Source organism: Crinia signifera, chromosome 2 (genome assembly GCF_055691185.1).
Source record: "Crinia signifera chromosome 2, ASM5569118v1, whole genome shotgun sequence".
Taxonomy (NCBI): Eukaryota; Metazoa; Chordata; class Amphibia; order Anura; family Myobatrachidae; genus Crinia; species Crinia signifera.
In genome coordinates, this window is record NC_139218.1 from 166339875 (window position 1) to 166353222 (window position 13348).

Genomic DNA, 13348 nt, shown 5'->3' on the forward strand with positions numbered 1-13348 from the left:
CACTCTGCCTTTTTCTACTGGTCCCAGTGCTGATGTTTTAATGACCAGGGAGTCAGAGTTGCAAACCCTTGAAGGGAAAGCCCAGGTGGTTGAGTCATGTGCCGGGGGCCCGCCGTGCCAGTCTGATGCCGGGGGCCCGCCGAGCGAGCCAGATGCCGGGGGCCCGCCGAGCGAACCAGATGCCGGGGGCCCGCCGAGCGAGCCTGATGCCGGGGGCCCGCCGTGCCGGTCTGATGCCGGGGGCCCGCCGTGCCAGTCTGATACCGGGGGCCCGCCGTGCGAGCCAGATGCCGGGGGCCCGCCGAGCAAACCAGATGCCGGGAGCCCGCCGAGCGAGCCTGATGCCGGGGGCCCGCCGTGCCGGTCTGATGCCGGGGGCCCGCCGTGCCAGTCTGATACCGGGGGCCCGCCGTGCGAGCCAGATGCCGGGGGCCCGCCGAGCGAACCAGATGCCGGGAGCCCGCCGAGCGAGCCAGATGCCGGGGGCCCGCCGAGCGAGCCAGATGCCGGGGGCCCGCCGAGCGAGCCTGATGCCGGGGGCCCGCCGTGCCGGTCTGATGCCGGGGGCCCGCCGTGCCAGTCTGATGCCGGGGGCCCGCCGTGCCAGTCTGATGCCGGAGGCCCGCCGTGGGAGTCAGATGCCGGGGGCCCGCCGAGCGAGCCAGATGCCGGGGGCCCGCCGAGCGAGTCTGATCCTGGGGGCCCAAAGGCCGCAGCCCCGAGTGGGGGTCCAGAGGCCGCAGACCCGATTGGGGGCCCAGTGCCAGTCTGATGCCGGGGGCCCGCCGTGCCAGTCTGATGCCGGAGGCCCGCCGTGGGAGTCAGATGCCGGGGGCCCGCCGAGCGAGCCAGATGCCGGGGGCCCGCCGAGCGAGTCTGATCCTGGGGGCCCAAAGGCCGCAGCCCCGAGTGGGGGTCCAGAGGCCGCAGACCCGATTGGGGGCCCAGAGGCAGCAGTCGCCCCAGAAGGGGACTCTGTCTGTCTTGTCGCCCCAAAAGGGGACTCTGTCTGTCTTGTCGCCCCAAAAGGGGACTCTGTCTGTCTTGTCGCCCCAAAAGGGGACTCTGTCTGTCTTGTCGCCCCAAAAGGGGACTCTGTCTGTCTTGTCGCCCCAAAAGGGGACTCTGTCTGTCTTGTCGCCCCAAAAGGGGACTCTGTCTGTCTTGTCACCCCAGAAGGGGACTCTGTCTGTCTTGTCGCCCCAAAAGGGGACTCTGTCTGTCTTGTCGCCCCAAAAGGGGACTCTGTCTGTCTTGTCGCCCCAAAAGGGGACTCTGTCTGTCTTGTCGCCCCAAAAGGGGACTCTGTCTGTCTTGTCACCCCAGAAGGGGACTCTGTCTGTCCTGTTGCCCCAGAAGGGGACTCTGTCTGTCCTGTTGCCCCAGAAGGGGACTCTGTCCGCCCCGTTGCCCCAGAAGGGGACTCTGTCCGCCCCGTTGCCCCAGAAGGGGACTCTGTCCGCCCCATCTCTCAGAAGAATCCTGATTGTCCTGCTTCTCAGCTAAGTTCCAGCCTTGCCGGTGGCTTCGAGAGAACAGCTGTTGATCTACCTTGTGCTGTTCAGCCAGAGTCTCACTATCGTGCCGCTCATTCCGAAGTATTTCGTAGCACTGCACAGCCAGAGTTTCTCCATGGTGCGGATCAGCCAGAGACTCATCATCGTGCTACTCACTTAGAAGCACTTCACAGTGTTGCGCAGCCAGAGTTTCACCCTAGTGCTGCTCAGCCGGAGATTCACCATTGTGCTGCCCAGTCAGAAATGCATCACTGTATTGTTCAGCCAGAGACTCATCATAGTGCTGCCACACGAGAAGGACCATCAGACTTTAAAGTCTCAGCCCCACAGGCCATAGTCCCAGATATGCAGTCCAGTCAGGTAACAGAGAATGAAACGTCTGATGTCTTGGATGATATTTCTACCTCTATAGTCTTTGATGGGGACTTAGCCCAATTTGTTGCATTATTAGAACATTATGTCATCATCATGGAGTCCAGACCGTTTTTAGGCATCACTTCTGACAATGTGGTGTTATATCTAATATATTCCTTCAGAGGTGTGCCTTTCAGATGGGCGTCCAAATTGGTTCAGTCTGAGGATCCCTTGTTAAAGAACTTCTCAGCATTTAAGGATGCTGTATTAGAAAGATTTGGCCCCAATAAGGTTGATTCAGATGTCTCTGGGCCGACCTCCTGGCCGGCAGAACCTTCTTCGGAGTTGGGAGATTCAGCCAAAAGATCTGCTCATAAGGCCATATCCTCAAGGGGGGTCCCTATAGCCACAACCTCAAGTGAGATCGTTGGTGATGTTACCCCCGTGAACAACTCATGTCATTCAGCGTGGAAAGCCCAGCCCTTAGCTATTACCGCGGGGTGTGCTTTCTTGACTCCGTCTAACAGATATATCCCTGAAATGTTAGCTTCTAGAGCACTGAGGTCTAGGCTTGAGTCTGTATCTGATTCTGATTCGGAGATTGATGGTTATCCGGTATATAAAGGCCCTATGGTCTTCGAAGAAGCTTATTGTAAACCAGGGACGGCTTCCTTTACCAATTTACCAAAGAAGAAGAAGAAGAAAAAGTCTCATCGGAGACATTAGCTCTGTTCTGTCTTTGTCTTATCCTACTTAGGTGTCCGAAGGCCACCTTTGAAAGGGGGCACTGTTACAAGCTGCAGTCACAGCTTGTTCCTGTTTGGTTGTTGTTACCCCCATGCCAGGGTTTGGTATTCTCCATGTAGTGGAGAACCTGGTATTGGGGTCCCTTGACCCCTCTTCAAGGGGGGGGGGTACTGTTAGGATCCGCCTCCAGCGGATCTGTGTTATGCGCAGATTCACGTATTCCCCTGCGTGTTGGCTCCCTGTGTATTTTCCTGTCTGTGTTGGTATTTGCTCGTTGGTGACCTCCGGTGGTCAGCCTGGGCCATTGCAGCTCACTCTGTCTGTGTGGGTGTGTGATTAGGGCTCAGGTGTTCTCATCAACTGCTAGCTTGCTATGCTCACCTGCAGGCTATGTGTGTTGATCACTTCCTGGTGTTCACTATATAAACCTCCTCATCTATTACTTCCTTGCCGGTTATAGCTTCTGTCTTTGCTAGAAGTGTTCCTGTGCTCCCATCCTGTTCCTGAGTCCGTATCCAGTATCCAGCCCATCCTTGTGTCCATGTGCAGCTTCCAGTTTGTTCCAAGTGTCCATATCCAGTATCCAGCCCATCCTTGTGTCCATGTGCAGCTTCCAGTTTGTTCCAAGTGTCCGCATCCAGTATCTAGCCCATCTGTGTGTCCGTGTGCAGCTTCCAGCTTGTTCCTGAGTCTGTATCCAGTATCCAGCCATTCCGGTGTCGGTGTGCAGTCTCCTGTCCTTCCTTGGTTCCAGCTGACCTGTCCTGCTGCGCACAGATAAGTGGGGTATTCCCCCAAAACCTCCTTTACTGTGCTTTTAGTTATACTGAGACACCCCTGTGTATTGTTACACTTGCTTTGGATTTATGGTACACCTTTGCGTATTGTTACGCCCGTAGTTGAGCCATTGTTCTCAGTGAGATTAGGGCCCCTTGCCATCTCAGGGTTAGTTAGGTTATCCCCTTGCGCTCTCCTGGCCTCGGCAGCAGGTGTTGTCCCCCCTTAAGACCTGCCTGTAGCGGAGCGGAGCGGGCCTAACTTGCTCCCCAGCCGAGACGGGCCCAGGCGAAGCCTGGCTCTGCACACAGCTGCCGACTCCTGTCTGAGGCAACGGAGTTAGGGTCCGGCAGGGGTCCCCTTCTCATAACAATTGGAGAATTGGCGATAGGGATCTTAGACGGTCACAGTTAGAAATGAAGACCATATACGAACTTAGAACCTTGGAACCAAGGGGAATTAATATGGACTTTGAATAAAAGTGCTTTTTATGATCAGATATTCTATTCTGCCTTTGTATATATTGATGGATTGATACGTGCTGGAGAAATGGTAACCATTACAACATGAGTATGCGGCTCACAGCTACGTTGCTGCGTTCCAAAGAACCGGAAATTAAAGTTGCCTCTACTCCCGGAAGCTCTGATGCGTTCCACGGATCACGTAATGTCATATCCGCTTCCGGAAATGAGAACAGCAGCGTGAACTATGAAACCCCGTTCACGTCACTTCCGCCTTCCGGCGGGGTTGCCTGACATAATATTATCAGCTGTTTCCATCAATGGGTACCTCCAAAACATGGAGATTTATATTGTTTCTCAGAGCTGTTTTTTTCATTATAAATGTTATTGGTACCATCCGCATTATTAAAGGAACGTATGTGTTAAGGCCCATACACACTTGACGATTTTCAGTTGAAAATCGGTCAAAACAGCCGTTTTAAGCGATTTTCGGCTGAAAATCGCCCAGTGTGTATGCCCCAGCGATTGCCGACTAGCGATGATGCGCGCTCCCGCATCATCGCTAGTTAAGTGGTTCATCTGCTGGTTTTACCAGCAGATGTGGCGATGATGGATGGTTTTTCATCCATCATCGCCATGTGTGTACGCTTGCCGGGCTGAAAGATTAACCACTTTCAGCCCGGCGGACCGCCCCGCTGCCCCCCCGCCGCGCCGCCCCTCGCCTGTCATAATACTCACCCTGCAGGATGTGTCCACGCTGCCCCGCTCAGACTGCTGCGGCTGAGTGCCGCAGAGCCACGCTCCCCCGCCGTCCTCCTGTTCTCCTGGGTCCCAGCTCTGCCGCCCCGGCCACATTGACTGACACGCTGCCGCCCCGCCCCCCTACACCATGCTCCCTCCGCCTCTCTCTGTCCTGCTCCACACGGAGCACCACTGTCCACCAATGTTTTCATTTTGAAGCGAGTAATATATACATTGCTGGTATGTGCCAGCAATGTATGTATTACTGGCACAGCTGGGCACCAATGGGTTCCTTAAACCAGTAATATATAGATTGCTGGCACGTGCCAGCAATCTATATATTACTGGCACCGCTGGGCACCAATGAGTTTCTTAAGCCAGTAATATATAGATTGCTGGCACGTGCCAGCAATCTATATATTACTGGCACCGCTGGGCACCAATGAGTTTCATAAGCCAGTAATATATAGATTGCTTGCACGTGCCAGCAATGTATATATTACTGGCACCGCTGGGCACCAATGAGTTTCTTAAGCCAGTAATATATAGATTGCTGGTATGTGCCAGCAATGTATGTATTACTGGCACCGCTGGGCACCAATGAGTTTCATAAGCCAGTAATATATAGATTGCTGGCACGTGCCAGCAATCTATATATTACTGGCACCGCTGGGCACCAATGAGTTTCATAAGCCAGTAATCTATAGATTGCTGGCACATGCTAGCAATCTATATATCACTGGCACCAATGACATTCTTAAGCCAGTAATATATAGATTGCTGGCACATGTCAGCAATGTATATACTACTGGCACCACTACCCACCAATGATTATTTACTGAATTTATTAGCCAGTAATATATACCCGGCTGTCTCAGAGCAGGTCCATCCATCTGTGGCACGGCTATTTCAAATGACGCACCGGCTCGCGACTCCTTAGCCAATCGGAGCTAGCGGCCAGGCAACCAATCAGGCGCTGCCACGCTGTGAGCTTCGATTAGCTTGTGAGTCACGAGCCGGCACATCATTTCAAATAGCTGCGCCATGGACAGATAGACCTGTTCTGAGACATCTGGGTTTTCCACCGCTCTGCCCCAGCTTACTCCTTTAACACGGAGTGCAGTGCACAGAGTAACTTCCCCTGGCAAAGAGCATGAAACCCCTTGCAAAGAGCATGTAACCCTTGGCAAAGATAAAGAAAGCCCTAGTTAGCAGCATAGGGTGGGGTTTACATTAGTTCTGAATCAGGCCCCAAAAACAGAAATGCATTAAATACAATGGCCCCCTGCTCCCGCCCTTGGAATTCAAACCCAGCCCATTATGTAAATCGCCTTTTAATGAAAGATTTTCAGCAAAGTCTTTCGCATCCTGAAAATCTTTTGCTCTTTGGGAAAATAGCTCAGTGTGTACACACTACTTTGGTAAAAGATATATCTATCAAAGATTTTGCCAAAGTCTTTTGAAATGAAAATCTTCTAGTGTGTATGGGCCTTTAGAAGTAGAAATATTGTTTTGTATTAGGATAGGTGTGTGTGGGAAAATCCGTTACATGTTTTTGAATGTTCTTTGGTTTTATGCAAATCAGAACAAATGACCACACTTCCTCCATACCTTGAAAAAGGGCTCTGTGTGAAGCCCAAAACGCTTTGGTACAGTAGGAGGATCTGTGTCCATGAACTGTGGGGTTCCAGTGTCACCGTTTTCATCTTGTTGGCACCCACTTTTTTCTCTAACCCGGGTGAGTTGAGGTGGAGGATTGTTTCCGTGGGCCCCCATTGCTATATAGACTTTTTATTGTACATTTTTTAAAGTTTTTACTACCGTTGGAAATTGTGCACTTCTTATATTCCGAATAAAAGCCTGTGTTTTACCCACTCTGCACCGTATATGATTGGGATATCTTCCTGCTGACCGGCATGAAAGAAACCTTTCCAGGAACATAGGGCACTTGCACATGGTGAGCTCTAATTTCATTGGAGAGAAAGACCAGATTAACCTGCTAAAGATGCCTTTATATGACTATAGGGCACAGCAGACAGGTCAGTTGTAGGGGTCAATTCCCCTATATTGTTATTTGTCATTGGTAAGTACTGAACAGTTCTGCCTTGTCTTTGCCCACATATAATCGGATGAATCCTCGCCGGTTTTGGAAAGACAGACCGTTTTCAGTCTAAGACAGCGCAAGTGTACACATCGTTTTGTATTTGGATCCTTGCAGGAGACCAGCTACTTATTCAAAATGATTAACCCCTTCCCGACATTTGACGTACATGTACGTCATGGTCGGGAAGGACTTCCCGACATTGGACGTACATGTACGTCATGGCTTGTAACTGTCACTGCGTCTATAGACGCTGTGACAGTTAGGAGATGTCTGCTGTCCCTGACAGCAGACATCCCCCCTCGCCGCCCAGGGGGGGCAGGGGTGCCCCCCCCGGTCGGCGATCGCTGTGATTGGCTGTTCAAATCTGAACAGCCAATCACAGCTATTTCTGTGTTACCGGCGGCTATGCCGCTCGGTAACACAGAAATCGGTGGTGATCGGTGCAGCACCGATCACCACCGATCCGCAGACACCCCCTCCCACCCCCCCGGCAGCTCACCGTCCAGGGCAGCAGGCCAGCAGCACCCGGCAGTCGCAGCCGGAGCGCACGCAGCGTGCGCTCCCCCCGCCCACCCCCGTACCCACAGCAACAGCAGCAGCAGCAGCATGAGCTGCTAAAAATAAAAAGAAATCAAATCAGCTCAATTTTATATATATATATATATATATATATATATATATATATATATATTATATATATATATACACATGTGTATATGTGTGTGTGTATATACATATATATATATATATATATATATATATATATACATATATATATATATATATATATATATATATATATACATACACACACACACACACACACACACACATATATATATATATATATATATATATATATATATATATATATATACATATATATACACACATATATACACATATATACATATACATACACACACACACATATATATACATAGATATTCCCGACGTATATATACGTCATGGTCGGGAGGTACTTCCCGACCGAAGACGTATATATACGTCATGGTTTTACTGTCACCGCGTCTATAGACGCGGTGACAGTTTGGAGATGTCTGCTTTCCCTGACAGCAGACATCCCCCCTCGCGGCGATCGCTGCGATTGGCTGTTCAAATGTGAACAGCCAATTGCAGCGTTTTCTGTGTTACCGGCGGCTAAGCCGCTCGGTAACACAGTGATCGGTGCTGTACAGCACCGATCACCACCGATCGCCAGCCCCCCCCCCCCCCCCTCCCACCCGGCAGCCCCCCTCCCTCCCACCCACCCGGCTGCCGCAGCGCCAGCACCGCTCCCACCCCCCCGCCAGCCGCAGCGCCAGCCCCCATCCCAAAGCTGGTGACCAAAATGGGGTCACTTGTGGGGGGGTTCCACTGTATTGGTGCTTCGGGGGTCTTGCTAATGCGACATAGCACCCACCATTCATTCCACCACCAAAAATCACTCCTTCCCTTCTGAGTCCTGCCATGCACCCAACTGGTATTTTTTGGTCACATGTGAGGCATTGCCGTACTCGGGAGAAATTGGGGCACAGATTTTGGGGTGCTTTGTCTCCTTCATTCCTTGTGAAAATTAAAAATTTTGAGCCAGAACTGCATTTTTCTGTAAAAAATTACATTTTTTTACAGAAAAATGCAGTTCTGGCTCAAAATTTTTAATTTTCACAAGGTATGAAGGAGAAAAAGCACCCCAAAATCTGTGCCCCAATTTCTCCCGAGTACGGCAATGCCTCACATGTGACCAAAAAATACCAGTTGGGTGCATGGCAGGACTCAGAAGGGAAGGAGTGATTTTTGGATTTTGCAGCACAGATTTTGGTGGAATGAATGGTGGGTGCTATGTTGCACCAATACAGTGGAACCCCCCCACAAGTCACCCCATTTTGCAAACTAAACCCTTCAGGGAATTCATCAAGGGGTATAGTGTACATTTCAAACCCCCAGGGGTTTCACCAATTTTGATACAACTGAGCTGTGAAAATGAAAAATTATTTTTTTTTATTTTCACTGCCCAGTTGTACCACAATTGGTGAAACCCCTGGGGGTTTGAAATGTACACTATACCCCTAGATGAATTCCCTGAAGGGTGTAGTTTGCAAAATGGGGTCACTTGTGGGGGGGTTCCTAACTTTTAGCATCTTATGGTGCCTAGAAACCTACATGGTGCCTAAAAAAGGGGCTCCAAAATCAAGTAGGTGCTCCTTCTATTTTGAACCCTGTGGTTTGGTCACCGTGCACACTAGGGCCACATATAGGATATTTATGAAAACAAAAGAATTGGGGGAATCAATTTTTAGTCACATTTCTCTAGTAAAATCTACTGTATTCGTTAGAAAAATGTATTAAAATTGAAACTCTGCAAAAAAAATGAAATTTTGAAATTTCACCTACACTTTGTTTTAATTCCTGTGAAACACCTAAAGGGTTAACAAACTTCCAAAATGCTGTTTTGAATACTGTGAGGGGTGCAGTTTTTGAAATGGCATCATTTATGGGGGTGTCTCACATACAAGTCCCTCAAAGTCACATCAGAACTGAACTGGTCCCTAAAAAAATCAGTGTTTGAAATTTTCTTGAAAATTTGAGAATTTGCTATTCATATTTTACGCCTCCTAGTGTCCAAAAAAATGAAAAGGAAGTTGAAATAATGATGGCAACATAAAGTAGACATATGGTCTATGTTAGTTATTAACTATTTTGAGTGGTATGATTATTTGTCTCACAAGCAGAAAATTTAACATTTTGCAAATCGCTAAATTTTCCATTTTTTCACGACATTTTGGTATTTTTCACAAAAAAACACAGACTGTATCGACCCAAATTTACCACTAATTTGAAGTACAATGTGTCACGAAAAAACAATCTCAAAATCACTGGGATAAGTAAAAGCAAAAAAAAGTTATCCCCACTTAAGTGAGACATGTCAGATTTGAAAAAAATGGCTCTGTCAGGAACGCCAAAACTAGCTCTGTCAGGAAGGGGTTAAATCTGGGACCCATGCCCACTTTAGTACCCAATTTCTGCCAAAATCCATGGTGGTCAAAATAAATTGCAAGTTGGTCATATGTAAGTGACCCCCCTGTGTGGATTTCAAGTGTAATATTTTTTGACTAATGCTTTTTACCTCTTGCAGGACACCAGCTACTTATTCAAAATGATGACATTTGGGACTTACAGTATACCCACTTTAGTGCTCGATTTCTGCGCAAATCCTTGTTGGTCAAAAGATATTGCAAGTGGGTCATATGTACGTGACCCCCCCTGTGCGGGTTTCAAGTATCATTCTATTTGACCAACGCTATTTAACCTTTGCAGGATACCAGCTACTTACTCAAAATTATAAAATCTGGAACCTATGCCAACTTTTGTGCCCAATTTCTGCCAAAATCCATGTTGGTCAAAAGAAATTGCAAGTGGGCATATCTAAGTGACCACCCTGTGTGGATTTCTGGCGTCAAATTTGTGGTCCAAGACTCATTAACCCTTGTAAAAGTGATTGTCCTGAATAAGAAGCTGGAGCTCGAATAAGAAGTGAATAGGAAGCTGGCCGAATAAGAAGCCATCTTCAGCCTGGGTGAACAGAGGAAGATTTTCCAACCAGCAACCTACTGTAAGTGGGTCATATGTACGTGAACCCCCTGTGCATGTTTCAAGTGTAATATTTTTTGACCAACGCTGTTTAACCCTTGCAGGACACCAGCTACTTATTAAAAATTATGACATTTTGAACTTATGCCCACTTTACTACTCGATTTCTGCCCAAATCCTTGTTGGTCAAAAGATATTGCAAGTGGGTCATATGTAGGTGACCCCCCTGTACGGGTTCAAGTATCATACCGTTTGACCAACGCTGTTTAACCCTTGCAGAACACCAGCTACTTATTCAAAATGATGAAATCTGGGACCTATGCCCACTTTTGTACACTATCTCTGCCCAAATCCTTGTTGGTCAAAAGAAATTGCAAGTGGGCATATCTAAGTGACCACCCTGTATGGATTGTCCTGAATAAGAAGTTGGAGCTCGAATAAGAAGTGAATAAGAAGCTGACCGGATAAGAAGCCATCTTCACCCTCGTGAACAGAGGAAGATTTTCCACACAGCAACCTACTGTAGGTGTCTGGTTAGAGCCCATACCACCCAACTGCCCCGATTTCCACGGGAATGTCCTGTTTTTTTGGGGACGTTCCCGCATCCTGCCCCCGGGAGGCTGTGTCCCTGTCACCTGGCTGTGGGCATGGCCAGAAGCACACAAAGCCGGTGGCCATGCTCCCACAGCGGCAAAATGGGGGTGTGGCTTCGTGGGACTTTTGCATTTTTTTAGTACACGACCCATTGCCACAGGCCACACCTTCACATTTTGGGCGCGCACGAAAGTCTCACCTGAGACATTTCTAAAGTTGGGAGGTATGTCCAAGGGGCACCATAAGGATATTCACGACATCAGAAATGTTCTCAGAAGACCACATGTACCGGCCCACACTTTAAAAGTACCTTTGATGTTCTTTAATAGGATAAAAAAAAGTTTGGAAACACAAAGGACGAGATGTAGCAAAGTAAAAAATGCAACTAAGGGGGAAATTTACCAATATGAAAAACCTAGTTTTTCGTATTGGTATTTTCCCTACGACTGCATACGACTGTTTAAGTCGTATGCAAAGTCGTGTTCCGGAGGATCAGTTACAAAGCAGTCAGATACGACTGCTTTGTAACCCTCCGATGGTGTAATGATGCGTATTAGCGGCCGTATATACGGCCGCTAATACGAATTATTTCTAGCAGTCTGCACGGATCATTCAGATCCGTGCAGGCTGCAAGGTGTAAAAAAAAATAGAAAAAATAAATAAATAAAAAAAAAAACGGCGTGGGGTCCCCCCCACAGCCGAAACCAGCACCAGGCTGAAGGAGCCGGGGCCGGTAATTAAAAATCAGGGAACCCGACAAATAGGGGTTCCCCGATTTTTAACAACCAGCCCCAGGCTCCAGGTCCGGGGCTGGTTCCCAAAATACGGGGGACAAAATGAGTAGGGGTCCCCCGTATTTTAAGAACCAGCCCCAGGCACAACCAGCCGGCAGGGTAATGTCACAGCCGGGGGACACTTATAATATAAGGTCCCGCGGCCAAAACATTCTCCCTACCGACCAGTCAGCCTGGCCAGGGGCCCTGGGGGAGTGGGGACCCCCCCAATGAAGGGGTCCCCCCCCTCCAGGACTTACCTGACCAGGCTGAAGCCTGGTGCTGTCCTCGATGCCCCTGGGCGGTGGGCATCGAGCTGATAAATGGTGTAAAAAAAAGATGAACCTATTGTTTTTTACTGTGGCACTACAAGTGCCAGCAAGCCTCCCCAGCAAGCTGGGACTTGGAGAACCACAAGTCCCAGCCTGCTGGGCATTAAAGGGCCCGCTGGCACTTGTAGTTCTACAGTTAAAAAAATAGTGCACAAAACACACTGACACACTTTTAAAATAAAACTTTATTACACACAAAGCCCACACATACTAATACTTACCTATCTTCTTCCCATAGGTCGCCCTGGTCCTGTGTCGGCGTCTTCTGGTCCTGTGTCGTCTTCTTCCTCCATGTCGACCGTCGCTGTCGCCGTCCGGATCCGACGAAATCCATTTGGGAAGCTGTGGAAGGAAACCATACTCACCTGTCCCAGCGCGACGTAGTCCAGGTAAGTGTCTTGGCAAAAAAACAAACCGACACCCCGAAACCAGACCGGACTGACGGAGACGCACGTGTGTTTGTTTACATCGTGCGGCTCCGCCTCCCGAATGCCGCTATTGGCCGCCTTGCGGCCTAGCGGCCAATCAGGAGCCGCTAGGCCGCAAGGCGGCCAATAGCGGCATTCGGGAGGCGGAGCCGCACGATGTAAACACCGTGCGGCTCCCTGCTTGTCCGGCTGGATTCGGGTGTTCGTTTTGTTTTTTTGCCAAGACACTTACCTGGACTACGTCGCGCTGGGACAGGTGAGTATGGTTTCCTTCCACAGCTTCCCAAATGGATTTCGTCGGATCCGGATGGCGACAGCGACGGTCGACATGGAGGAAGAAGACGACACAGGACCAGAAGACGCCGACACAGGACATCAGGGCGACCTATGGGAAGAAGATAGGTAAGTATTAGTATGTGTGGGCTTTGTATGTAATAAAGTTTTATTTTAAAAGTGTGTCAGTGTGTTTTGAGCACTATTTTTTTAACTGTAGAACTACAAGTGCCAGCGGGCCCTTTAATGCCCAGCAGGCTGGAACTTGTGGTTCTCCAAGTCCCAGCTTGCTGGGGAGGCTTGCTGGCACTTGTAGTGCCACAGTAAAAAACAATAGTTTATCTATTTTTTTTACACCATTTATCAGCTCGATGCCCACCGCCCAGGGGCATCGAGGACAGCACCAGGCTTCAGCCTGGTCAGGTAAGTCCTGGAGGGGGGGGACCCCTTTATTGGGGGGGGTCCCCACTCCCCCAGGGCCCCTGGCCAGGCTGACTGGTCGGTAGGGTTAATGTTTTGGCCGGGGGGACTTGCATAAAAAGTCTCCCCCCGGCTGTGGCATTACCCGCTGGCTGGTTTTGCCTGGGGCTGGTTCTTGAAATACGGGGACCCCTAGTCATTTTGTCCCCTGTATTTTGGGAACCAGCCCCAGAGCA